Genomic DNA, 27,802 nt, shown 5'->3' with positions numbered 1-27,802 from the left:
AAGGTCAGACTAAAACTGTTGAAGTTGACAGACATTTCTGTTGGAAACCGTCGCGGAAATCTCTTGAAAGTACGGTTTTTACGGAGAACTGGGATTGCCATCTCTTCGAATGTGAAGCTATCCCACCATCAAATATGGCCTACTTTCCTTTTCTTCTAATCCCTTTTAACGTCCTCGCATGAGTTGTATGAAAGCATTTCCCCATGAAGGTCTCATCCGTTAGGTTCATGCTCATACACCCCGCAGTCCGCCCAGCTGCCGCGACGCCACCCGCCTTCTGCGGCTTTGGGTGGACGTCCTCGTGGGTCTTCTCCGGGTGAGAGGCGCCCGGCTGCCCGAGGTTGTGCGTGAAAATCCGCGGGCTGCGCCCGAGTGTGTTTCTGCCTCGCTTCTACTGACCCAGTGCATGTATTTAGCTTAGTACCTCGAGGGGTAAACTACAGGGGTTCTGATGGGACACCATCTTTGTATTCCTTCGCTAAATGTTCTTTTAAATCGTGGTATTTCTAACGCAACGTCATAGCCAATCTGCAAGCGTGTAAATAAGCCTGTTCATCGGTGAAATGGGCCTCTGCTCTGCTTCCTGAAGGGGTTTTGTTCGTTCGTTCCTTTGTTTGTTTTTCTCAGTTTGGGAGCCAACCTAACGCTAGGCCTTGCAGATTCATGGAACCCCCTCCCCCGACCCCACCTCACGACCTGGAACAACCCGCCGCTCCCGTGGACGGGCACGGGGTCCTGCCTCCTCTGAACCCTCGGGGTGACCCTGGCCTGGTTCTGCCGGGGGAGGCCCCCCCTCGGGGAAGGGTTAGTTGCCGTCTCGCATCTTAAACAGAAATTTCCCATTTATTCTTGCTCCAACTGGGAATCCGACAGTTTTCAAGAAACGCATTCATTTGGCCTGTTTTCAAATTCATGCCTTTATTTTTTAAAAAAAATCTCTGTTGTTTATGTAGTTACTTTCTCTTTTGAATTCTGATTTTGTGAATTTGCATCTTTCCCTCATTTTATTCATCAGATTTGCCAGAGAGATTGTGTATTTTACTAATCTTATAAAGAAGCAGCTTTGGGTTTGGGTGGGTGGTTCTATTTTATTGATTTTTGTCTGTACTTGCTTTTGTTTTTGTTATATTTCCTTTCTTCTTATTTAATTGGGCGGCTTCTGTTTCTCCTTCTGTTTCTCCTTGAGCGAATGCTCAGCTCACTTCTTCGATTTTTCTTGCTTTCTGATAAAAATATTTAAACACACGCAGCTGTCACTAAAGTGTGGTTTCGCTATCTTACAATTCTCTTAACGCTTCGCCCTTGTCCGAAAGCCGTTCCCAGGACCAGGCTGCTGGTGTTCGGGCACACAGTAGGTGCTGTGTTTGCCGCAGGCCCCTCCGGTCCCTGGCGTCTGTCTGGCTGCACGGTGCCCGCCGGCCAGCTCCCGCGCCGGTCCCTCCGCCCGCTGCCGGAGTTGCTTTCCGCCGTGCGCGCACATATATTCTGCTTGGAGGTTTTTATTAGCCTTGTCATTCAAATTTTATATGTAGTTTCAGTTTTTTGGTTTTGACTTAACAAAAAATTGTTTCTACGCTCCGATCTGCCCGCGTCTGAGGAGGCCCAGTTACGACCCAGACAGTAAATCTCCCTGAACCGACCTCCCCTCGCGACCCTGCAGGCTGGCGCTTTATGCTCGGCGACGGGATATTTTCGAGGCCTGTCTATTCGCGGCCACTTCATCTTCGTGATCCATTGTTCTGTTTGTTGGCAGATGTTGTCGCCCTTTGTCACCGTGAGGCTGTTCGCCTTAAAATCTGTTTAGTCTAATCAGGAAAAGTGTTACTTGTATGTCTACAAATTTCTCGCCGGCACGGCCTTCGCAAGCTCTCCTGCACCTGGCTTTTCCCGAGTTCGCTCCTTGACTTGGGTGGATTCCCACACCCGCTTTTATGTCTCACTATAAACCAATAAACCAGCGTCCTGGGCTCCCTGGGGCCACGATGGGGGCCAAGTCTCTGCAGCGCGCTTCCTGCCATCCTCTCTCCTTCCTTCTCTTGTTCTTCGATTTCCACTTTTTTCTGAATCGTGATACAGGTGCCTAGCAAAGGGCACAGGGCCTGCGTGCAGGTTGGTACGTAAGTAAAAAGAGACGTCCCCAACCCACTGCCAGTACCTGACCGTGGAACAGAATGCACCAGCGGCTGGGTCCCCGGCTCCGGGCCACAGCTGCCTGGCCCTGGTGATGCTCCGGCCCCTGCCTGTTATGCCGTCACCTGGCGCCCAGGTCTTGCACACAAGTGGCCTTTGCCCTTCCCCGAGTGCCCATGGGTGGAGTCACACCTGTCTTTGTGCAGGTGTGGCAGGTGCTGGGCACGCATCTGTGTCTCCCTCCTCCGCAGCAGGGTCTCCCAGTTCCTGGTGTGCTGGTGCTGGGGACACGCTCTGTGGCCACGGCCACCTTTGATGGCCGCGCCCTCCTGGTCTCCAGGCAGTTGCCGCATATGCCAGTCCTGGCCCCGGCGTCAGGCATCTGGTCAGCTTGGTGGCGCTGCCCGGCATCGCATTACCTCCCACATTTAAAAACGATGGCACTGTTGTCCTGCCTGCGGTGTTGCCCAGCGTGACAGGCTCCTTCAGGCTGTAACCTGCCACCCCTCTGTCCCTTCACATCTCAGCAGCTGCCAAGGCAGGTGTCTCTTGTAGCGTATAAATTGCGGTTGGCAGCAGGTTGCTGTGATCCCCTCATCGTCCCCAGACGCCCAGGTGGGGACGCGCCCTCAGCTGCTGGGCTTCCTCCATCCGGGGTCGGGCGGTGGCCTGGCTGTTCCAGACACCACAGCCGAATCGCTGATTTTGCAGGGTCAGAGAGAAGGGAAGGGAGGCAGGGAGCCCAAAATGGAGAGACAAGGGGAGCCTCTTTTCACGCTACCTGCCGGCCTGTCACCGGGGGTGAGGGGTGCGGTCCACAGGCCTCCTGAAAGGAGCACCACAGCAGGAAATGTCAGCGACCCCGGTTCTGGGCGGGGCGGGGCCCAGTCCGCGTTCTGACGCCTGCCCCAGGCCCCAAGCCTGGCCCCTGCCCTGTGCAGGCCCCTCCAAGCTGCCCGCCTGGAGACCCCAGGACTCTGGGAACCCCCCGATTGAGGCTCGCTGACCCCAGGCTCGCCTGCCCACATCTCGGCTGGGGTCTGTCCCTGTGTCTGCTGGGCAGACCCGATGGGGCCCCCGGGCTGGACACCTCGAGGTGGCCCCTCCGGCTTCCTCCGTGGACTCTGACTCCGGACCGGGTCCCAGGGACCCTTCCCAGCCACTCCTGCCCACCTGCCCCTGCCTGCCCCCCCGCCCCCCCCTGCCGACACCACCTCCAGCCACGGGGAACCATTCGCCTGCTGTTCTCATCGCCTGTGGGGCAGAGACAGCCTTCTTTCTGTCCGCCACAGACAGTATTTTGAAAATGACAGCAAAAAGAAATTACTCGAAAAGCGACATCCAAAGGCACACAAACACAGACTCTGGGCTTTCATGATTAATTTCAACAGACATAAAATTACTCTGTCAATTCCCTGTACACATTTCTGAACGCTTGATCTCGGTTTTTGCTCCCCTCTCATTGCGGGCTGTCGCAGCTAGACTGGGGACACGCACCCTCGCCCAGCAGATGGCCTGGAGCGGGGCTGATGGAGAGCTCCCTCCCGGAGGACCCCAGACTCGCTCTGCCCCCCGGGGGCCTCCGGCTGCACCCTGCACCAACGTCCTCCTCCCACTGAGAACAACCAACCCTTCCAGCCCAGTCTGGGAGTCTCCCTTCCTGCCAGCGGCTTCCCAGGCCCCTTGCCCCGGCCGAGTGCCCTCGTCTGCGCCCTCCACCGCTGCAGGCCCATCCCAAGCCCTCACCCAGCCTGGCTCCGCAGTCTGAGCCACGGCACGTTCCGCCCGCACGCAGAAAGCTGCCACGGGGCTTGACCCCGCCGTCCCCCCACCTGCGGGCCACAGACCTCCAGGCGACGTTGCCCACCACAGGCTCAAAGCTCACTCTGCTGACAGTGAGTTCTTTCCTCTGGTGACCCGTCCCGGTGCGGGGTGGCAGGGTGGGGGGGGGGACGCACACAGCCTTGGCACCGCAGACTCTGCGAGATGATTCACAAAGACGCGTGGCCCCGCTTGCCTCCATTTGCTCGCCAGTGAGAAACACGCGTGACACCCCTTCCCACGTGGCGGGTACGGCCCTACAATGGCCAGGGCACCTGGAGCCCTCGGGCTGAAAAGGTTGGGCAGGGGCGCCCGTAAAAAAGGCCCAGATTAAACCTGGAGAGACAGGGCTGTGCTGTGTGCTATGAAAAGTACCCCGGGGCCGCCAAGGGCAGGTTGGAGGTCGCAGGGACCACGCTCGTGCACGGCACTCCCGTGGCCACGATGCTCATGAGACACGGGGAGACCGAAAGGAGTGGGGCACTCTCCCTGGTGGGGTTGCACGTGCCTGTGTGATCGGCGACATTGGGGTTGTCCCCCGACGGCTGGTGGACGCCTGGGTCCTCCCTGGCTGCGGCCCGAGAAGCTTCGCGCCCGGCTCTGCCCCCGCGCACCTGCCTGTGTGCTCCCACCTCGCTGGGGCGCACGTGGAGGTGTGGAACTGCGGGGAGGAGGGTGGGTCCCCCTGTAACTTTTAAAGAGATGTCCTGCGTGATTTCCAAAATGCCGCACCCGTCACGCTGCAGGGGCTTCCCCGTGCGTTTTTGAATCGTGAGTCTCTCTTCACCGGTAAGGTGTCTGTTGGGTGTTTGTCTATTGGGGGAAAAAATGCGAGTATTTGTCTTCTCATGTTTGAGTTATAAAAATTCTGCCTATGCTCTGGATTACAAGTATTCACCAGGTCCGCACTTTAAATCTGTCTCCCCAGGCTGGTGCGTCCCCTGATTTTCCTAACGATCTCTTTGGAAGAGCAAAGGTCTCCAGCGTTGACGGACGCCCGTCTAGCCCATTCTCTCCGGCACCTTGGGCTGCAGCGCAGAACCCTCGGCCCCAGCGGCGGGCACAGGGGCCTGTCTTCAGGCTGGAACGATTGGATTCAGGTCCAGGATGCATTTTAAGTTAATTTTTGCAAATGGTGTGCGCGGAAGACCTAATTCCTCCCCCCTCTTCTTCTTATGGCTGGTTGCTTCAATACCATTTTTTTTAAAACAAAACTATACTTTCCCCATTTGAATGTCTCGGTCCTCACGTTGAGAGTCGTGTGAGCCTGCACGGCACCGTTTACGTCTGGACTCGCCGGCTTGCTCCATCCGCTGCTCCGTCTGGTGCCAAACCCTCGTGCTCTGGTTCCTGCCTCTTTAAAAAAGGCTTCGAAGTCGGATGTGCGACTTCTCCATCTTTATCCTTCCTTTTCTGAATGACTCCGGCTGTGCTAGGGCCTTCACACCCGTGCGTGTGTTTTAGGGCTCACGTGTCACTGCACAAACAGGAGCCTGCTCCTGTTTCACGGGGGGTGGCCCTGGGCCCGTGAGTCACCCCCGAGCCTTCCGGTCGGTCCCGGGACGTGCGGCGCCGTGCGCAAACCGTTACCGGGCACGGCGCCTGCCTGGGGCGCCGCACACCGGTGTGGCACTATTTGTGACATTTACTCCTAAGTATGGTTTCTTTCTGATGCCATTCTGTGAGTGAAATTGTTTTCTTAATTTCATTTTCAATGATCTCATTGCCGGATGTAGCAGTAAGATTAATGAGGGTATGGGAAGCTGCATCTTCTTCCCCTGCTGAATTCGCGTCCCTGTTCCGCTCGGTTTCGAGTGCCCCCTCCCTCCCGCCTGCAGGATCGTGTGGCCGACACACTCAGACAGAAAGCGGACGCTGGCGGAACTGAAGGGAGAGCTAGTGTGCCCACCGTCGCATGTGGGGACCTTGACACCCCCATTTCAGGACGACAGGAGAGTAGACCCGAGATCACTAGGACACAGAGGCCGGAAACAAATGAGCAACCCGAGTCTGACGCTGCTCGAACAGTGTGTTCAGCAGCCGCGGGTACGCGGTTATTACTGAGGTGCGGGTGACGTAGGGCATAGCGCCAGGCGCACGGTGGTGGTTGGACATCTGTGCACCGAGTGGGAGAGCCGCCGCGGCAAGGCCCGTGCCACGTCCCCGCCACGTCGTCGACTCTGTCCCCGCGCCGTGAGAGACGGGCCTTCCCCACCACACGCCGCGGGTCCACCTCGACGGGCCAGCCGTGTGTTCGCATCAAGTAAGTCTCAGCCAGTGTCACAAGACTGAAATAACAAGTAGCGTGTTCTCTGGGCTCGAGACAGTTAGCTGGAGGAGGAGAGGGCACGTCACACACACGAGTCATCCTGTGACACCAGCGTGACTGTGACGCTGAAACCCAGCAAAGATATCACAATGAACTAGAACAATAATAAAATACCCAAATAGTTGGCTGTTAACATTTATACTCTAAAGTAACCCAGCAGTGAAATAAGATCATAATGAAAATGAGAAAATATTTTGAAGTGAATGAAAATGAAAGCACAAGGTATCAAAATCTATGAGCTGAGGTTAAAACAATGCTTAGAAAGAAATTTATAAATTCTAATGTGTAATTGGGAGAAGGAGAAATGTAAAATTAATTACATCTCTTTAGCTAGAAAAATAAGGGAAAATTAATCCCGAGGAAAGTCGTGTAAGAAAAACAATAAAGGTTAGGGCAGAACTAAATGAAATAGAAAACCTGCAATTAAGAAATTAACAAAGTGAAAAAGAGTTCTTTGAAAGGTTAGAAGAATGGGTAAAACCTTAGCCAGTCCGCGAGGGGATAAAGAACGCACTCAGCACACTCATGTGCGTGCACACACACACACACACACAGACACACACGGCGGGTGGGGGGCAGGGAAGAGCTGCGAATGAAAGGGGGTCGACCACCAAAGGGCCTGAGGACGGGTAACGCCGTCGTGCCGGTAACTCTGCAACTCAGAGAGGGGGATGAATCTCTTGGAGATGCACAACTTACTGAAACAGGAAGAAATAGAAACTCTGAGCGGCCCTGTGTTCACGACGCCGAATCGCGGTTACGTGCCTTCTTGCCGTACAAACCCTGCCCCCGGGAGGCCACCCGTTGCACCGAACGTGAGAGTAGGAAGTGGCGCCCGTCCGACACCCCGTCCACTTCACGGGGAGGAGGACGAGGAGCAGGCTGCGTGTGACCTCAGCCGAGAAGCCAGGGTGACCTGACGCCCCGCCCCGAACAGTGTGCCCTGGCTGCCGTCTCATCAGCAGGCACAACCCCCAACGGGACGCCAGCACGGCGCATGCAGCCACGCACAAAGGGGTGACCTGCTGTGGCTAAATGTCTGTCCCGGAAGGCGATGCTTGTTCCACATTCAAAATTCCATCAGTGTTTCATGCGCCGTCACGAAGGAAGGGCGTGGAAAACCTGCCGCTGGTGAAACGCTGGGAGCTTTAACCGAAAGTCGGAGGCGAGGCAGAAAATGTGGGCGCTCGGCCCCCCACCTGCCACTGGGCAGCGGGTGGGCTTGGCCGGGGCAGCAAGGAAGCAGAAGAGATGCAAATGGCCTGAGTGTCTGCGGGGAAAGCACGAAGCTGCCCGTGCCCGGGACAGCGCGGCTGTTTGCGCAGGCGTTTCGTGAGCAACCTGAACACAAAAATCCGAGGGACCAGGGAGTGAGTGGAGCCCGGTCCCAGGAAACAAGTAACACGGAACCCTTGTGAAAACAGAGAAGACAGCAGCCATCAACTGGAAATGATTTTTTTTAAATTTTATTTATTTATCTTTAGAGGGGAAGGGAAGGAGAGAGAAGGAGAGAAACATCAATGTATGGTTGCCTCTCGTGAGTCCCCTGCCGGGAACTGGCCTGCAACCCAGGCATGTGCCCTGACTGGGAATATAAATAAAAACTCCAGGATAACTCTAACGAAGACTCGCATGACCTTTTTATTTACAAAAATGCAAACAGGGCTTATAAAAGTGGAGGGAGCCAGACACCAAGCAACACACCGTGTTCGCGGGTGGAGGGGATGGACGTCGTGTGGGGACCCGAACTTGTCTCCAGATTCAGTCACTGCCCCCCCCAACCCAAATCCCCTCTTTTTTGGTAAATAATAGCAAGGGACTCGAAAAATGATGTTTGCGTGTGAGTAATCGAGAATAGATACAATATTTTTAAGAAACCAAGTTTGAAGACTCATAATTGATGTCAATACTTACTGTAAAGTTAAAATAAATAGAACAGAGTACTGTTGGTGTAAATAGGTACATACATCAACGGAAAATAATAGAGTCCAGATCAATTGGTACATATAAAGTCAATTGATCTTTGACAAAGATATCAAGGCAAAAATCCAACACAGAGAGAGAAGTCGTCTCAACCGCTGGCCCTCTGACCGTGGGGTATCCACACGTTAAAAAATGAAGCTCCACCTGTATTTCACACCCTTCACGAGAATTCATTGAGCACATAGTCCTATATGTAAAATCTATAACATCAAAGCTTTTAGAAGAAGCCCGAAGAATCTAATTGCAAATTTGGAGTAGGCACAGGTTTCTTAGCAGGATGTAAAAAGCAATAACCATAAAAGAAAATAAATTGACAATTTGAGCTTCCTCAGAATTAAAAGCCTTCCCTCATCAAAAGGCACCATTAAGAAAATGAAGAGGCAAGCCACAGACGGGAGAAAGTATTGGCAACACGACACGTGCGTGCAAGGCAAGCTGTGTCCCCAGGCAAACGGTTTATTTTGCAGGTTCCGTGGGGCCGTCCTAGGAGCCAATCGTAAAAGGTGCTGGTAGAGGTGGAAACGACGTCAGAGGGCCCCTCGCCCAGCCCCCCCCTCGAGAAGACACCCCAGGATGCGAACAGGCGTCAGGCGTCCATCACAAGGAAATGCAAAGTGAAACTCCCATAACCACCCCCCCCCAGCAGACGAGGACCCTGAAGACCGACAGCAGCCGGCCGTCTGGGTGGACGCGGCTCCCCGTGTGTCGCCGGTGGAGGTGACGGATGAGACCGTCGTGGCGCACAACTTCTGATCGGTTTCCTGCACGCGTTGACGTGTATACACCCTATACTCCGGCAGTTCCTGCCCCGAGACGGATAAAAACAGACCTCCTCAGAGAGCCTGTGGACGGAAGCCGCACGAGCTTTCCGTGTGGGCTATACACTGCAGCCCGTGGCAACGGCCCTCGGCTGGGGAGCGGACACGCGGCTCGTGGAGTATTAACACGCGGGCGTCTGTGCACACTGGAAGACCACGAGGACGAGCAGCCACTGCGTGACACAGGAGCGGTGGACCTCAGAAACACGGCGGGGGTTGGAAGAAGCCAGCTAATCGAGAAGTTCAGGGCTGTCCCAGGGCTGGTCACGGGATGGGAATCAGAGCAGGGCCTCCTGTGGGGGGAGGGGGGTGAGGGGCTGGGGGTCAGTGCCGGGGTGGGGGCGCAGGGGCCTGTCTGAGGGGGTCCAGTGTCTGCAGTCTTAATCGGCGTGAACATTTAACCTCGATCTAAGATCTGTGCATTTCCTCACACACGTGTCTTTACTCAGGTTTTGCCCAAACCAAGTGCGGGTTGTCTGATAGAACTTGAACATGGAGAGACTACCTTTGTGGAGATTCTCATTGTCATTTTCTCATGGAAACTGGCTGATCACAAACCCCTCTCTGGCCCCCGGCACCAAACGCCGTGAACCGTTTTGAGCACTGTGAAATCCAGCAGCAGGTCTCGGCCGCTTTCCTGCACAGGGCTCTTGGGTGCTCGCTCGCGTCTCCTTCCTCTGATTGCCGCTGAGGCAGGGAGCGCGACTCCGAGCCTGCCCCGTGGGGGAACCCCACACCCCCCAGGGCACCTGGACCCTGTAGGGGACGTCCTGTGACAGAGCCGTCTCCTCCAGTGCCCGAGGAGGAATCAGACAGTTTCCGTGAGACGCAGGCGCCGCCGTGTCCTCGGCTGCGAAGAAGGGGGCACCTGGTCCATTCTCCAGCTCCGCCTGAATCTCGCCTGGCGGCCGGGTCCTTGCAGGGACCAGAAACGGGGAACAGGCCCCAGGGCCGACTGAACTTCCTGACCTGTGCACTCTGGGGGGCGGGGTCGGCCAGCAGAGCTCCCTGGGGGAACGGCACGCGGGTCCAAAGGTGGAAACGGTGATTCATGGTAAAGGAACATGAATCGAACGGAAAGGACACACCTTCGTGGTGCCTCCTTCTACAGATTGTCACCTTTTCTTCTTCCTCCTCTTTTCCTCCACGGTGGCAGCCGAGAAAAGGGCGCCTCATGGACTTGGGGGCCCAGACGTGTGCACCCGGGGGCACTGCCCCCTAGGACCCCACACCTCCCGCAGCCTGCTGCCAGCCGGTGGCTGGGCTCTGCCGGGGACTCACTCAGGCCCATGTGTGCACGGCGGTCTCACGGGTGGGCCACTTGGCTCTGAGGACTTGCCGTCAGCCTGGGCAAACCTTTCTTACACCTGCTTCAGTCGAGGCTCTTTCTACGCAGCCCTCCCGCCTCCCTGCTGCTGCTTCACAGGCTCATGTCAGGGTCTGAAGGACCCCGTCCCCTCTCCTGCGCCCTCCCCTTGACCCTTTGGCACCGGACGCCTCTTGCAGGTCAAGTCCAGTCTCAGGGTCTGGTTCTCTGCATACACCTCCCGCACACCCTCCTCTTCCTCATCCTTCTTTTCTCTCTTCTCTGTCTGCCTCACGCTCGCCCCTTCCCGCTGCTCTGCCTCCAGCTCTACTGTGGTCTCCCCCGTCCGTGGTTTGGCGTGGGCTCCCCTACTTGGCTCTCCCTGAGACTGGCCTTCCTGTGTCTCAGTGCAGACATTGGAAATCGAACTGCCCACAGCACGGAACACGGCCTATCTGACTCCAGGCTGGAGTTGACGATTCCACCTCTTCCGGCCAGAATCAACGAACACAGGTTTAATTAGCAGGCGTGGAGCCCTGAAGACACGAGGAACCTGAGAGTGTTCACCGCGAGAGAAGAAATGGCTGGGGCGAGCCGGGAGGAGCAGGGTGCGGGCGGGCGCGGGGAAGGCAGTTTGGGCGCAAGAGCAGCAACACTGTGGCGAAGGGCAGAGCGGTGCAGCCACGAAACAGCTGCCAGTGGCCCGTTGTGGCAGACCCCGGCCAGCAGAGTTCGCCCGCTGTGGCTGACGACGAGAATCAATGCACAGGCGACAGCAATCCTGTGTGGGAAAAGGGAACAGACACGGCCACTCTCTCAGGGGAAGAGGGCCTGTGGGTGCCTTGGCCACTCCCTCGAGAGGGGAGCGCCCCGACCCCTGCCTAGACAGGCTTTTATTGTTTTCCTGGGGTCTCACATCAGAGAAAGATTTATTATCTATGACATAGAACATTATTGTCTACATTCTAGGTACAATCAAGGAAATAAAAATAACATGCAGAGGGGGATAGCAATAGGCTGATTAACTCTGTCCTTGGGAGAGCTCACACAGGCTTTGGAAGTTACCTTGAGGATAAACAATACACATTTGTTGCTTTAGACCAGGGTGAGGGAGTTTTAGCAAGAGCCAGCCATAACAGTCTGTGTGCATTTTCTAGGCCTGATTCCCACGGGAAAACTCAGTCTGAAGGTCTGGCTCCTGCCCACCACGTCGCTTCTGTAGGTTTTCCACTCAGAGCTGAGTCGCGTTTGCCAGGCCAAGACTAACCGGTCCTCTACAGCCCATGAGCAGGAGTTGTCACATTTGGAATCGATCAGAATGGAAATAGAGGCCACGTTCAAGTGCAGACGAGCTCTCGAGGAGACTGTGAACTCGACAGCCTGCTGGAAAGGGTGAACCCACGACCGCCAAGAATACTTAGATATTTTGCAAGTTATACTATTATAAGTCAGCAAGTGGTTGTACCAAAATACCCTTTGGCCAAGTTGTTTTGAGTTCGGAAACAATAGCAGCTGTAATAGGGACAAAACTTCCTAATTTCATTGTTTGATGCAAGAAGTGTGGTGGCCTCGGCCTGGCCCTCTGTAAGAAGTAACGGTGTGCAGCCTACCAACCAGTGAGAATTTAGAACTTTTCATGGGAAATAGGATATACTCACAGGTATCCTGCTAGTCACCATTATTCTGAATATCTTGCCCAATGCAATAAGACAAGAAAAAAGTAATATGCTGAAAGGAAGGAATAAATGGCCATTGTCTGCAGAGGAGAGTTTTTCTGGTTAAAAGTACCAAACAGCCTAAACACCATCTCACCTGAAATGCGTTTTGGTAATAAGAGAGCCCAGCAGAGGGCCTGGGTGAAAGGTCAGCATACAAATCCAGTTTTCCTCACACAGAAATCGCCAACGTCTCCCTTGAAATCTAGGCATATATACAATGCCTGCTCACTGTCGCTGCTTAAATTTCTTCCCCTCTTCCTCCTTCTCTCCCTCTTTTCCTTCCTTCTATTCTCCCCCCACCCCCCAAACACACACAGACAGTTATCTGGCCCCTGACAGTTATGTGTCGGGCCCTCTGTGGGTGGTCGGGGAAGGAGTGTGACAAGTGAAAAGGAAAACTCTGCGTTCGAGGACCTTGCACTGTAGGTAACTAGACAGTAAGAAATAACTGTTATACAGGGGGTTAGAAAGGGATACCTACTAATAGGAAAATAAGCAAAAAAAAAAAGCAAGAAAGAACAAAAGGGAGTTGTTCACCACAACTCCCTTTTGTTCTTTCTTGCTTTTTTTTTTTAAAGTTTTTTTCTGGGGGTTGATTTTCAGGTGGGGTCCTGGGAAGGCCTCCCCAAGAAGGCACCGAGGTCTGGGGGAGCTGGAGATGCAGAAGCCTGGCTGGGCTCCCTGCAGGGAGCCGGTGCGGGGCTGGGAGCGATGCCGGGCCGGAGGATGACACGTTCCGTGAGCCCAGGACGAGGGTGGTGGCAGAATCGTTCGAGGCAGGAAAGGCAAACCCGCGTCCAGGATGCGTGACTGTTCCTGGGAGGATGGGTCTCCACCTGCTCCGTGATGGGACCTGTTTCCAGGTGGCCGGCTGGCCCCCCAGGGAGTGGCTGAAACCCACAGGCAGGGCCTCAGGGCAGGAGGTGGCACAGCGGGGTTGTGCTGGGGGCTCCGGGACACCTGCTCACGCTGTGTCCCCTGCAGACCTGCCCGAGCCCCGTCTAGAGAACACTTCTCCACGACAGACTCCCGGTCGGCCAGACCACGGCAGGAGGCTGGTGAAGCGTGTGCAGGTGAGCCGAAGGCACCTGCCTGCTGCTGGGTGCTTCACGGGGTCAAGACCGTTGGTAAACCCAGCACAAACTTGGTCGAGAATCCAGAACAGGACTGAGCAGACATTTCCCCAAGTTCACAGGCAAGGTCTTGGCGACGAGCTCCTGCCGTACAGCAATGTGCCTCTTTGGGAATACCACCTGCCTCACACAGACACCTGCAGTCTCTTCCAGTGCCCACCCAGGGCCGCGCACGCTTCTCCGCACCACCCTGACGGTCCCCCACATCTGCCCCGTCCCACTGCAGCTGACGTCACTCCCTGACTGGTACTGCCCGTCACCCATGGCCAGGGAGACAGAACACCACATGAGGGGAGCACCAGGCAGAAGCCGTGTGAGGTCTCAGGAGGCACCGAGCAGAGTGGGAGCCCAGGAGGGAGGCCCTGTCTTGGCTGGGGACCCAGGGAGGCCCAGGCGAGGGTGGCCTTTGTGCTGGGCCTGGAATGAAGGTGTGGGGGTTGGACAGTGGGGGGGGGGCGTGCAGACCACAGGGCAGCCAGGCTGGAGGTGCACAGTCGGGAATGGTGGGGTGTGTTCGTGGGAAGCCCGGTGGGCTTCCGTCCCCTCGGCCAAGTGCTCGCCCCCTCGGCCTTGCCCTCGCTGCTCCGGCCAACATTTGCCGAGGGCCCCGGAGGGGTGTGCAGGGCCTCAGGTGGTCCCAATGGAAAGGCGAGCAAGGCGGGTGACCCCCATCCCCAGGGAGCCCAACGCCCACTCTCTGCCACGTGGTAGAGCTCACTGTGAAGGTCGACACTGAGGAGGATGAGTACCAGGCTGTGGCCACTCGGCCGGGCCCGGAGTGGCGGGCAGTCGGAAGCAGGTGGACTCGGGATTGCCATCTGGCTGGTCCACGCGAGAGCTCCGGGCCTGCGGCAAGTCCGTGAGAGGGCACTCAACCCCCTGCTCTCTTCTCGGGAAGCCAGACGCTTTGATTAGGAGTTTAAGATGGAGAGAAACGTTCCTGTTACCTGCAGTGGGAACGAATCGGCCTTCTTTGGATTTGACCCGTGTTTTTGCCTGAGGGCCTGGCAGGTGCCCACAGTGGACGTGACAGTATGAGAATCCAGGTGTAGTAAGCGGCAGGTGTGGGGAGTGGTGGGTGAGTCAGGGGAGGCCAGCTCAGCCTGTGGAGACCCGGGGCCCCCCTAAGCCCTGGGGCTCTGGCCGGGCCTCGGGAGGCGCAGGGCTTTGCAGGGAGGTGGGGGCCTCGAGCGGGCGTGGTGTGTCATGTGTAATTACAGATGGGAGGTCTGCCTGTGTCCCATCAGGGCACCCTAGGGCAAGCCCAGGTGGAGCCCAGCACCCAGACTGCCCCTTGCCCTCTCTGGTGGTCAGCTTCCTTGGTTGAGGACCCGCAGATCGAGGGAGGGTGGGCTCGCTGTCCCGTGCTCTGAGCCCCTCGTTTTCTGAGCGCGCTGTGGTGCGAGATGCAGTTTTCCACGGGCTGGGCGAGGACTTCAGCCGTCACTCTGAAATGGAGTGTTTGCCCCCGGAAAGCCCGCCTTGAACGCTGAGTTATTTTCCCGATCTGCTCCCATAAATCATAGGTATCACTGTCCTGGGAAGCCCCAGGCGACGGAACCCCACATCCCCGCTATTGTTCCCTGAGATTCCGATGCTATCTTGTCACCGGGGGCCTGACACAGATGCAGTACAGGTGCTCCGCCTCCCGGGTGAGGCGACACCCGGCCCTCCTCACCGTCCTTGGCCCTCACATTTGGAGAGGCTCCGGGAGCGCATCGGGCTCGTGGCTGCTCTTGAACCTGCTCTCCGCTGGCAGCCGACGCAGCCCTGAAGGTCACAGCCCCTGGACCGGGAGGTAGAGGAGTGGCCCGCCACATGGGGCAGCGTGTGTGGGGTTTGTGGGGACCGGGTGTTTGTCCTCAGCCTTCTATAGGTCGAAGGCATTTCCTGCTGGACTCGGGGCTGGTGGGGGCGGTGGGAGCGACTCAGGCAATAAACACCCCCACGTTCATCGAACCTGCCTCTGTCCTCACGCTCTTGCCTTCTCCTGGGGGGGTCCCTCCTGGGCCTGTAGCCGGTCCCGGGGGGCGTGGGTGGACGGGAGACCCGAGCGTCTGCCATGCTTCCTGGGCTTCTGGCCGAGCCCCGACCTGCTGGTGTCGGGATGGGGACAGCAGCAGGATTGGGAGCTCAAGGCTGAGGGCCGCTGCCTGGGGACCTGGGCACCTTGGGGACAGCAGAGGCTGGCGGCAACTCCTCAAGGGGTGCGCTCTGCTGGACCTGGGTCCACGCCTTGGCCCCACCACCCTCCCGGTCTGCTGCGTCCAGCACCTGGCAGCCTTGCCTGCGCCAGAGCGGTGGTCACAGGACAAGTGTTACTGTCGAGCCCTACTGTGTGCCCGGCAGAGCGCGTGGGTGGACGTGCCCACCGCACGTCTCCCAGGAGGGCGGCTGGTGGGGGGAGGGGAGGCCACCCGAGTCACCACACCTCCTCGAGGGGCAGGCCCACTTTGTCTGGAGGGAGGGAGCCCCTGTTCTGTGCAGCGAAAACCGAAAACGCTGGGAGAGAGCAGCTTCTCCAGCGCCGTGTGGCTCCCTGGGGCAGGTCCCACACCAGCAGGGCTCTCAGGAGCCAGTGTCCCTGCGCCCCTCACCGTGTGCTGACAGGGGGCCTGGGGGGCGGGGCAGCCCTCTGGAGCCTGGACCCTGGGGGTTCATCTGTCCCCGCGGCCGGCTCAGGCCCAGGAGGCAGCTTGCCACCCGCCCTCCCTCCCTCCTTCCCTGTTAATAGTCTGTGGTTTACTTATGGCGACTGCTTACTTTTTTAACCAAAATAAATTTTCTTTGCTTTTTTCCTTTCTCATTAATAATGATTTATATGAACTTAAAAGTCATCCAGAACAGCATTTGTATCTTGGGAGGAATAACTTTCAAGACACAGCCTCTTGCACATGCAGTGTACCAACCACACACACACACCGCACACACTTACACATGCACACACCATACACATCACACACATGCACACACAGCACACTGCCATGTACACACCACACACATGTACTGCCCACACTCACATATGCACACCACACATGTCACACATGCACACATGCCACACAGCTGCACACACCACACTCACCACACACATGTATCACCCACACATGCATACCACACCCCACACATATCAGACACACACGCACACGCTCACATGTACACACCACTCACACAACACACATGCAAGTACGCACAGCACACTCCCATATAGACACCACACACCACACACATGCACGCACACATGCAACACACTGCCATACACACCACACACATATGCACCCCCCCCCACGAACATGCACACATTTATACAAATTGCACACATGTACACACAGTTACACACCCCCCCAGGCAGGCCCCAGCCTGGGCAGGGACAGAGTGACCGACGAGGCCCTGTCCCCGCTGACACCACGGGGTGGCCCTCCAGCTCGCTCTCAGCCAGAACCTGGGCGGGAGCCGAGGGCAATCAGAGGCTTCAGGCCCCCACAGGACACAGCCTTTCCCCTGAGCTCTGGAGCACAGTGACTGTGCCCCGGGGACTGTCCTACCGTTGTGCCCCCACAGAGGGTTTGAAGACTGGCACCACATGGCAGTGGTGGGAGGCGGGAACAGTCGGGCCAGAATGACCCTTTTGAAAAATGCCACCGGTCACGCTATGACCCCTTCGGGGCTCCCACGACTCCTCCGTGAACCCCCAAGTTGGGGAGCTGGCCATGTCGGAACATGGCCAGGCCCCAGCCAAGTGCCCCCTGCCCCCATGTGGCTCTGGGGCTTCCTCCCCACCAGTGGCCACAGTAGGCTGACCTTCCCCCATCGTCTCGGAAAATCCACCGCTTGTCCCGGGTGCCCAAGGCCGCATCGCCGAATCTGAACCTTCTCCCTGTGTCTCGAAGCTCCGCCCCACTTGGGGGTCAGGGGTCACGGGAAGCAGTGGAGTCTGTGGTGGAGGCCGTGGAGTTGGGGGTCCCAGTCCTCACCCTGCGAACCCCTCGCTGCGCGACCTCGGGCAGGTCCTCAGTCTCTGGGTGTGACGTGGGGCCACAGCAGCCGGGACACTGTCGATTTGCCGGGAGGAGGGAGTGAAATCACTCGTGGGAGATGTTCAGAAGCAAATCTGACACATCAGTTGGTGGACATGTGTGACCGTCACTGTCGTCGGGATCATCAGAACGGTCAGCGTCGCTGTGATGGGCACCGGACTCGTGCAGCCGCATGGAGACTGAGACGCCGGTGCGCTGAGCCACGATGAGGAGCAAGGCCAGCCCCTCGGCTGGGAAAACCGGGGTGGGAGAGTCAACAGGCGGAGAGTCAACAACCACAGTGACGGAATGTAATTCAAAGTCTCGGTTGGAAACACTGTCACCGAGACTCACAGCAGCACAGGGCTCCGTTATTTCAGTCCCGTTGCGGTCCTGCCACTCAGCACCTACCCTGCAGTGTCCTCTGAATCACACCAGGTCCCTCTTTCCAATTTTCGGGTTGCAGGGACCCTGGGGAGGAGGAAGTCCACCCCCTGCTACTACGCAGCCGCCGTGGCCGACTGGGGACCCCTGGAAACACAGTCGGAGCACAGGCAGCCAACGTCCCAGGGAGTAAGTGGGTGGGGAGCAGAGGCCCCAACAGGTGGCGCCATCCCCGGGGCAGAGCGCCAGCCACAGGCAGACCGAGGAGCTGAGCAGAGGCCTTGGCGGTGACGTGGGGGCCATCAAGGCTGGGTGTCAGGCCAGGTGGAGAAGGGGAAAGCCCGCCGGGCACACCTGGCTACCTGCAGACGTGTGAAGGGCTACCACGTAGGAGACACGCCAGGGCTTCCCTGGACCCTACGACGTTTGAACCACAGCCGCAGTCAGCCCACAGCCTGGCTGACCCGAGGTGGCCCCTGCAGTAGAGTTCCTGGGGGAGGGAACAGAACCAGTCTAAAACCAGCAGGCATCTCCGGAAATGGAAATGAGAGAGGCGACTGACAAAGACTCAGAGCCAGGGCGACCACGCGTCAGCCGCACATTGGCAGGTCCAGACTCGGGTTTAAATGACTCGGGGTGGAATGGAAGGACACAAAGTAACGAGAACCTGGGTGACCAGGTGTTGTGGCCGGCCAGGTGGTGTGGCCGGGGCCTCGTTTCAGTGTTGCTTTTCTTTGGTCTTAGACTGCGAGCCCGTTAATCTCTCCCCGAAAGCTCGGTCCCGTCCAGTGGACTGGAAGCAGCCCTGCAACCAGCTGGGTGAGGGGGGAGGTTCCCGCAGACCCAGACCCGTGCGAACGCGGCCCCCCAGGCCTCTCGGGGATCTCCCAGCGGCCCTGTTCCCTGGCACCTGTCCTGACGGAAGAGCAGGGGTGCCCTGGGCACCCCATCCCAGCCGAGGTCCAAATATGTTTTTGTCCTGTCCACACCACGGACGCCTCCTGACGGGTTGTGGGCGAGCTGATTTTGACAGGAGAACCCCGACGTTCGTATCAGCAACTCAGCCTCCCTCTTCCGGGTTCTAGCATTTTCTTTAGCTGTTTATGCCTTCATTTATTTATTTTGATTGGATGTCTTCATCCAAATGCATTTTGGAAATAAATAAGAACTTATTAAAGATGCTAAAATATTTTTGTAGTTCCCTTTTTGAATAGGTGCTCCTCGTTCCACAAGACCGACGAACTGGGGGGATAGGCGGGTGCTGACCCGTGGGAGGGGCCGTTCCCAGCCTCGGGCACGGCCACAGGGAAGCCGGACCTGCGGACTCTGGTTCCCGCCTTGGGCTGTTTTACACTCAAGCGGGTTCCTTGTTTTTTTTTTTTAATTTTAAAATATACTTTATTGGTTATGCTAATACAGTTGTCCTATTTCCTCCCCTTTATTCCCCCCTGCCCTGCACACCCCCTCCCACCCACATTCTCCCCTTTAGTTCATGTCCATGGGTCGTACATACAAGTTCTTTGGCTTCTCCAGTTCCTACACTATTCTTACCCTCCCCCTGTCTATCTTCCACCTACCATTGACGCTTCTTACTCTCTGTACCTTTTCCCCCTCCCACTTCCTTGCTGATAACCCTCCATGTGATCTCCATTTCTGTGATTCTGTTCCTGTTCTAGTTGGTTTTTTAGGTTCAGTTGTTGATAGCTGTGAGTTTGTCATTTTATTGTTCATAGTTTTGATCTTCTTTTTCTTAGATAAGTCCCTTTAACATTTCATGGAATAAGGGCTTGGTGATGATGAAGTCCTTGAACTTGGCCTTATCTGAGAAGCACTTTATCTGCCCTTCCATTCTAAATGAAAGCTTTGCTGGATAGAGCAATCTTGGATGGAGGTCCTTGGCTTTTTATGATTTTGAATATTTCCAGCCCCTTCTTGCCTGTAAGGTCTCTTTTGAGAAATCCGCTGATGGTCTGATGGGAACTCCTTTGTAGGTAACTGTCTCCTTATCTCTTGCTGCTTTTAAGATTCTCTCCTTCTCTTTAATCTTGGGTAACATAATTATAATGTGCCTTGGTGTGTTCCTCCTTGGGTCCAACTTCTTTGGCACTCTCTGAGCTTCCTGGATTTCCTAGAAGTCTGTTTCCTTTGCCAGATTGGGGAAGTTTTCCTTCATTACTTTTTCAAGTAAGTTTTCAATTTCTCGCTCTGCTTCTTCTCCTTCTGGCACTCCTGTGATTTGGATGTTGGAACATTTAAAGATGTCCTGGAGGTTCCTAAGGCTCTCCTCCTTATTTCAAATTCTTGTTTCTTCATTCTGTTTTGGTTAAATGTTTCTTTCTTCCTTCTGGCCCACACTGTTGATTTGAGTCCCAGTTTCCTTCCTGTCACTGTTGGTTCCCTGTACGTTTTCCTTGATCTCACTTAGCACAGCCTTTACTGTTTCCTCTATTTTGTGACCATACTCAACCAATTCTGTGAGCACCCTGATTGCCAGCGGTTTGAACTGTGCATCTGATAGGTTGGCTGTCTCTTCATTGCTTAGTTGTATTTTTTCTGGAGCTTTGATCTGTTCTTTTGTTTGGGCCATTTTTTTTGTCTTGATGCCCCTGTTATGCGGTAAGGGGCGGAGCCTTAGGTGTTCACCAGGGTGGGGCAAACACGTCACTGTGTTGTGACACTGTCTGTGGGGGAGGGTCCGAGAGGGAACAGTGGTGCTTGCTCCCCTCTCTGCCGGCTTCAGTCCCTTCCCCCACCGCCCACAATCAAAGTGGGCCCTTCTGGTGCTGATTCCCAGGTGGGTGGGCTTGTGTACGTTCTAGGCCCCTGTGGGTCTCTTCAACGAGCTCTCCTGTGAGGCTGGGAGTCTCTCCTGCTGCTGCGTCCACCCCCACAGGTGTTTTCAATCAGAGGTTTGAGGCTTTATTTCCCCGCTGGGGCCCTGGGTTGCGCGGTCTGTCCGGCTCCCCAGTTGTTCCTCCTGGTTTATCCCCATGAGAACGTGGGACCGCCCGCTCCGCCAGCCGCCGCCTCCCCACGAGTCCTCTCCGCCCGCTGCCCGTCCCCGCCCCTCCTGCCGTCTGGGTGAGTGTTTCTTCTCGAACTCCGTGGTTGTCGGACTGCCCTACGGTTCGATTTCCGGTCAGTTCTGGGTGTTATTTTGTTTATTGTTGTCCTTCTTCTGCTTGTGCCTCCATCTTGGCTGGAAGTCGAGTTCCTTGTTTTTCACGTGCCGTCCAAAGCTTCTGGGGCAGGTCCTTTGGTTTCTGTGAGTTAGGCAAAGAGATGCAAAGCCGTACAGAAGTAACTCACGGCTTCAGAGAGGGAAGAGGACTGAGATCTGGATTCTGCAGAATTTGGAGAAGGTGTTAAGCCCTCAACGTCCCAGTACTTTCCCTCCTGCCGAATGCCCAAGAGCCCCTTGGAGCCGGCCAGCCCCACGCATGTGCCCCCTTCTGCTGGCTTCTCTCCGTGTTCCCCGCATCTTCCGTGTGGAGCGCCCTTGGCTTCTGTGCTTCCCTGCTGGGTGCTCGGGCTGCAGGACGCTGCTCCGGAGGGAACTTCCAGCCTCGGTGGGTCCATGGGGGCAGGTTTCCCAGTGTCTTGGGGATGGACACCGCGAGTGTGGTTCCTGAGACGTGACAGGTGCCCCAAGAGTCTCCTCCTGTGAGGTGTGAGGTGGACGAGGACCTGAGAGCCCGCTTTTTCCCCCTATTTATTTAATTTTTTTAGAGAGCGAAGGGAAGGAGAATGAAAGAAATATCAATGTGTGGTTGCCTCTCCTGCGCCCCCTGCTGGGGACCTGGCCTACAACCCAGGCATGTGCCCTGACTGGGAATTGAACTGGAGACCTTTTGGTTTGCAGGCCGGTGCTCAGTCCACTGAGCCACACCAGCCAGGGGAGCCTGTGTCTCTAACGGCAGGAAGAAGGATGAGAAAGCTGTTTGGCCCAATGGGGGACTCGCTTCCAGAGCCTCCAAGGACCGGGACTAAAGAAGGCATTGTCTGGGGGACGAGCCACGAGACGTGGAGAACAACCCAGAGCGCTCCCCCCAGAATGGGGACTTGGGGGACCGTCCCCCCGGGTGTCAGGTCTCTGCGGACCAGAGGCCACCCTCACTGCAATGGAGGCGGCAGACACAGTCCCCCCGTCTTTGTGCCACGTTCTTCTGTGACTGTGTGGGAGAAAGGTAGCATTTAAAAAAATCCCTAGATCTCCAGGCACAAAGGGGTCCCACCGAAGCCGATGCAGAGGCGCGAGTGGATGGTCCTTGTGGGATGTCCGCCCCCATGGGAGGGCAACGCCCCGGGGACGGAAGGGGCGGCTCTGGCGATGCTGAGTTTGCTCCGCGAACAGGTGCTTGCCCCTTCTTCCTCCCTCCCCTGCTCCCCACCCCCCCGGGGGAGGGCACGTGCCGCGTCACCAACTCCAGGTGTGACTGCTGGAACGTGGAGGCCGTGGCTGCATGCGGTTCTCAACTGTCATGTTTCCTCAGTCACTGTGGGCCCCTCCTGCACTGGGGGGTGTCACAGCCCGGGCACAGTGGCCCCTCCAGGCCCAGTCTTGGGGTCAGGACAGTGTGGGGCATACCCGGGCATCGCCACTGCCCGGAGCCAGGCTGCCAGGTCCTCAGCCGTCAGCACAGAATAAATGTTCATTGTTCTACGCTGCTGAGCTACCGAGGAGCTGTTTCCGAAGCTGCCTTATTACTGCGAACACCGACTGATGCAGGCAGACCAAACAGCAGAGGGCGCTAACGGGCCCGGGAGCCGGAAGAGGGGGTGCTCCCTGCACACCACGCACGCCCCACGCGTGGCGGCCCATGCGTGCACCCCAGCTACAGTGCCGCCCAGTGAACAGCACCCAGGCTGGGTGTGCTCGGCCCACCGACATCCATCGGAGTGAGGCCTCATGGGGACACGCTAACCGGGGGAATCACAGAGAAAAGGAAAGTGGGTTCGGCTCAATAACATACGTGACCTTCTGTGGATCGTAAGAGACACGAATACAATTAGATCTCGCAAAGGGTGAGAAGAGGCTCCAGGGAATGCGCATCGTCGCGTCCGTGCTTCTGGGTGGGAAAGCAAGGGCCGGAGAGGGCGGATGGGCAGCCTCCACACCGTGACATCAGACGCCAGTGACAATATCACAGCCAGATCCCCGGTCCCTGTGCCCCCCTCCACCCCCAGGAGCCAGCACACTCCGTCTCTTCGTCAGGGACTCTGTGTGACGTATTAAACCCCACGTATGCAGCCGACTGCCGGCACAAGACAGCTTTCGGAAACGTCCGCGGGCTGGAGAGTGAAGACCTGCTCCCGGGTGGAGGGCGTGGAGCTTCGCGGTGGCTGGGAAAACGAAACCTGGTGGAACTGGGTGGAAGGCTCGCGTGGTCCCGGCACAGCCAGGGCCACGCCAACGTCTCACTCATTTTCACCCGCACCTCCTCCTTCCGCAGGGGTCAGGCGAGAGGCACCTAAAACTCCAGTGACCGCTGGCCTGAGCGAAACAGTATCCCAGACGGCGACCTCAGGGCAGCTGCGAGAGAACTAACTCCTGAGCCTTCCCTATTCCCCGGAGCGCGCCTTCGGCGAGGAGCAGGAGCACACAGGATGCCCGTGCCCAGGCGCACACAGGATGCCCGAGCAGACGAGGAGGCGGAGCTCCTTCCCACCACGTGCTCTGTCCTTGTGCACTGACCGGCAAGTCTGAGGGACGCGCCTCTCTCAGTCCTGTCTCCACCTCCACTACCCTGCGAGCTGCGGCTGCGGCCACCCAGTCACTGTCACAGGCTTCCACAAACAGCCTGTGCTGAGCGGCCACGCCGCCTCCGTAGGCCTCGGTCCTGCCTCGGCCTGAGCCTGACCGTGGCGTGGCCGGCTGGGCAGCAGCGGAGTTGGGTTTCCAGCTCGAGGAGAGATGCCTCTCTGGGCACATAGAAGACTCAGGTAGGGAGCAGGACCCTGCACTGTGGGGGGTGGGGGGGGGCGGCTGGCGGTGCAGATGGAGGCCCCCAGGGGCCCACGCAGGTCCCCCTGAGCAGGTGCAGGGACTCTTCATGAACTAATCAGAGCCGGGAGACAGGCTGGTGATCGCTCAGCAGCAGGGACAGCGGCACGGGTCACCCAGAACACCTGTTCTGTCCAGTTCGGCGGGCCTCCTGTCCACACAAAATGCCTCATTTACTAGACACTGCTCTCAGGGTACAGTGGGACCGTTGGTCACACCTGGCATTTAGAACCTTGCAGTTAGAAGCTTGGCATGTGCTCACCTGGTCCAGGCAGGTCACCCGGGGTGGGCAGGCCCAAAAGGCTGGCTGGCTGTGTTTGAAGGGAGCAGAGGCCACCAGGGCTGAGGAAGCCCTGGGAAACGTGGGGACAGACGTGAGGACGCTGCAGGCAGTTGGAGGCTTTGAGCAGACATTGTGGCCGGGCCGAACTGGGCAAGTGGAGTCCCTGAGGGGCCCCCCCCCGGGGAGCCCGGGGCTGCATGTCGCCTGCCCCCCAGCACGCGTGTGCTCTGCGCACGCTGCCGCCTCCCCCACCCCATGGGGCCGCCTGGCAACAGCCGTGTCCTGTCCTGATGTGAACGCTCTCGTCAGGCAGAAACTTTCATTTCTCTGTTTTTTAAATTAAATTCATCTCTTGTGATTTATTGATTTTCTTAAAAGAAAAGCAAATCCATTTTTTATTTTCCGCAGCTTATTACCAGACACTTGGGTCTGGGACACGCTGAACAAGAATTCAGTTAAAAGTGTTCCAAAATGTTCCCACGTCAGAATCAATGCAGGCGCGCGGGCGTGTATTTTTAATGTGAGGGAGAACAAATGTAGAAAGCTCGCTCCGAACACGCTGCTCCACACCAGCGGGTCGATCGCGCCCCGTGCTCAGAACTGAGGGACTGTCAGGGAAAGGAGAGTGGACGCCAGCCCGCGGGACCAGGCCTGGGCCTCGGGCCGGGCTGCCGGACTCAGCGCGGCCTCCCTGGCCGTCCGCCGACAGCCCACGGTCTGGGCAGAGCACGCAGCCTGTCTGCAGACTCCTCGAGGAGAGCCGCTGCGGACGCCTGGGAGAGAACCCCACAGCTCCGCGTGCCACTGACAAGTGGGGAGCTGCCCGCGGCCTCCCCTCCGTCTCCTCCAGCCAGAATTCACTGCCCTGGAAACACGGGTGTGGGCAGTGACAGTGAACCCTGGGGCACTCTTTAGCGGGAGGGGGCGCCCATGGAGAAAGTTCAGAAACCCCACTTTCGCTCCTCTTCGCCAGTTCTCTGTTCTCCCCTGGCCCCGTCCTGCCAGCAGGGGTCAGAGGCCGTGAAAGCAGCTGCAGGCAGGAGTCCCCCGGCGTGTGACCGCAGAGGCAGGTGGTCATTGGTTCCATACCCCGGAGCCCGTCCCGAGACGGGGGGGCCGACCCCCGATGCCCCTTCCTCCCCTGCTCTGTGCTGCTGACCATGAGTGACAGGTGGTGACAGAAGTGAGCAGAGCCAGGTGTCTGAGAGCAGGTTCTCTGACTTCCAGGGACTCAGGAGAGTGACCCCCTAGGGCAGCTCCTGAGTTCCCGGGCCAGAGTCCCCCTCTCCTACAAGCCGTGCACACAGAGCATTCCAGACACAGTGCACAACGAGCTGGCCAGGAGGGCACGGACCGGGCGCCGCACTGGGCACGGAGTGACACGTGTGGGACAGCTGCACCAGGAAGGCGAAGGCCTGGGGAGCGGGCCTGGTCGCACTCCTCGCCAGCCGGAGAAGGCTGGGTGGCGCCTGTGGCCTGAGCGTGAGCGAGGGACCTGCCTGCACTCACAGAAGCGTGGTGTCTGCAGGAGACGGGAACACGAGCCAGGGCCTCAGAGCAGAACATCCGCAACGCCCAGGACACAGCCCGGCATGGCGTGTCATACACAGAACCGGGAAAGTCTCCGTCCTCTCGGGGGAAAGACAGTCAGCAGACACTGCTGCAGGGATGACACAGATCTTGGCGTTGCCTGACAGCTGCTTACAGCAGCTGTTATTAAAATATTCCAGCGAGCAAGCACCAACACAGCGGGCATCCGTCAAAACTTAGAAAATGGTAATTTAGGTCCTGAAAGACTATACACAGCATGGAAAACACCCTCAGACAGGCTCACCCTCAGAAAGCAGGATGACAGAGACAGAGAAAAAGGCGACTGAACTCCAAGACAGGTCCCTGGGAATTCCTCAGCCTGAACAACGGGTGAACAGGCTTGAAAGACGCAGCGAGCCTCGGGGACCTGTGTGGTCACCACTGTCCTGCCATTCGCTGTCTCCCCTGCACCGACCCCCCCCCCCCCGCCCCCTCTGGGTCAGGGAGAGGAGAGAGTCGGATTTGAAAAATGCCAGCGACGATACTGACGGAACACTTTCCAAATTTGGAAAAATGCGTAAAACCAACAGAAGCGAAGAGGCCCAGCAAACCCCGACGAGGATCCGCTTACAGAAATCCGCGCATAGATGCACCTGAACCAGACTCCTGAAAAGAGAGGGCCAGTCCCGAAAGCAGCCAGAGAGGCCCGCCTGGGGCAGGAGCAGAGGCGGCAAGCTGGTCGGGTGGGCGGAGCCTCCTGGGGAAGGGGTGAGAGCTGGGGGACCCGCTCGCCCTAGGCAGCAGAGACGGAGCGTGCATGGTGAGCGCGCAGGTGCGCAGGATGGGCCGAGTTCCGGTCGGGAGGCCTTAGACGTGCCTGACGGTGGACAGTGAGAGTCCAGGCCTTGCTGACGAGGGTGCCGTGTGGTCGTAGGGAAACGACAGCTCCCCACTAAGGCAGGCGGCGAGGGGTCTTCCATGGAGGGAGATTTGCACGTTTTCCCTGGCGCTGTGAGAATCTGTTTCTGGAAAGCCTTCTGGAAAAGGTGAGAACCTGAGTCCCGGGATCAAGAGGGTTGAAAATGTCTTCTGTACAAAGAGAGGTCGTAGGAAACACAGCAGGCAGTGCTAACGATGTTCTCTTAACTGCAAAGAAGAAGAAAAGGGAAAATAAAAAATGAAAATGGAGGAAGCAAGCAGAAAAATAATAAAATGGTAGGCCTAAATGTAAATATGTCACTTGTCACCATAAATGGAAGCTGTGTGCACACAGTTGAAAGCCAGGGATTGTCCGAGTGGCCACCACAGAGATGCCCCGCGTGCTGCCCACAGCACGTCGCTCACAGAAGGACACGCTCCGATGGAAAGGAGGAGGGTGGGAGAGAAACTCCTCATGCGAACACTGATCAAAACCGTGGGCTGGCTCGCATGTCCCTGCCGGGGACAATAGACGACCCACAATCATGGAAGAACGGACCCCCCAAGAGGACAGAGCGACCCTCACCGCGACTGTGCGTGTGTCCAGCTGAATGTGTCATGACGCGGGCAGCCACCGTGGGGGAGACTGGCGGCGGAAATGCAGTGACCCACCAGGACGGCTGGGGATAGCCCTCCTCCACCAGCAAGGCACAGGCTGGCAGACAGACAGGCAGCGGGGCAGCAGCTGGACGGTGCCGCCCACCCACCGCGGCCAGTTGGCGTTTACGGGACTGCACACGCGGTGAGAGTGCGTGTACCTTCCGAGCCACGTCGGGGCTCCCAGGCAAAATCGCTGATGTGACACCCGGCGTGCCTTCTGCTCGTGTGGAATGAGACTGCGAGTCAGTGGCAGAAACACGGCAGGCAGATCTCCAGAATTAAACATCACACGTTTAGGCCGTAATTGGATCACAGAGGGAGTCCCTAGGAAAATGAGGAAGTATTTTTTTTAGCAGAACAGCAGCGAGAATACAGCACGTCAATACCATCCCCGCTTACGGGGGTGACCGAGACAGCTAAAAGGGAAATTGAAAGCCTTACATGTTTATGTATTACCGTGGAAGACAAGAAAGGTCTCGGATGAATAATCTAAGCTTTGTATTAAGAAACTAAAAAATAAAAAGCAAAATAAACCCACAGCAAGGAGAAGAAAGGGAATTTTAAAAACAAGAACAGAAATCAATCAAACCGAAAACAGGAAAACAACAGAGAAAGTCAAAAGCTGGTTCTTTGTGTAAATCAGTATAATTGGTAAGTGTCTGCGAAGGCACAAAAATAGAAGTTAAAATACCAATATCAGAAATGAAAAAGAGTGTTTTTCTTTTCCAACAGGCCCTGAAGACGCCAAAAGATGAAAAGGGAAGCACTACAA

Source organism: Sturnira hondurensis, unplaced genomic scaffold (assembly GCF_014824575.4).
Source record: "Sturnira hondurensis isolate 20B ecotype Veracruz unplaced genomic scaffold, ASM1482457v3 Scaffold0000780, whole genome shotgun sequence".
In the NCBI taxonomy this organism is placed as follows: Eukaryota; Metazoa; Chordata; class Mammalia; order Chiroptera; family Phyllostomidae; genus Sturnira; species Sturnira hondurensis.
Note: the sequence above shows the minus strand (reverse complement) of the source record.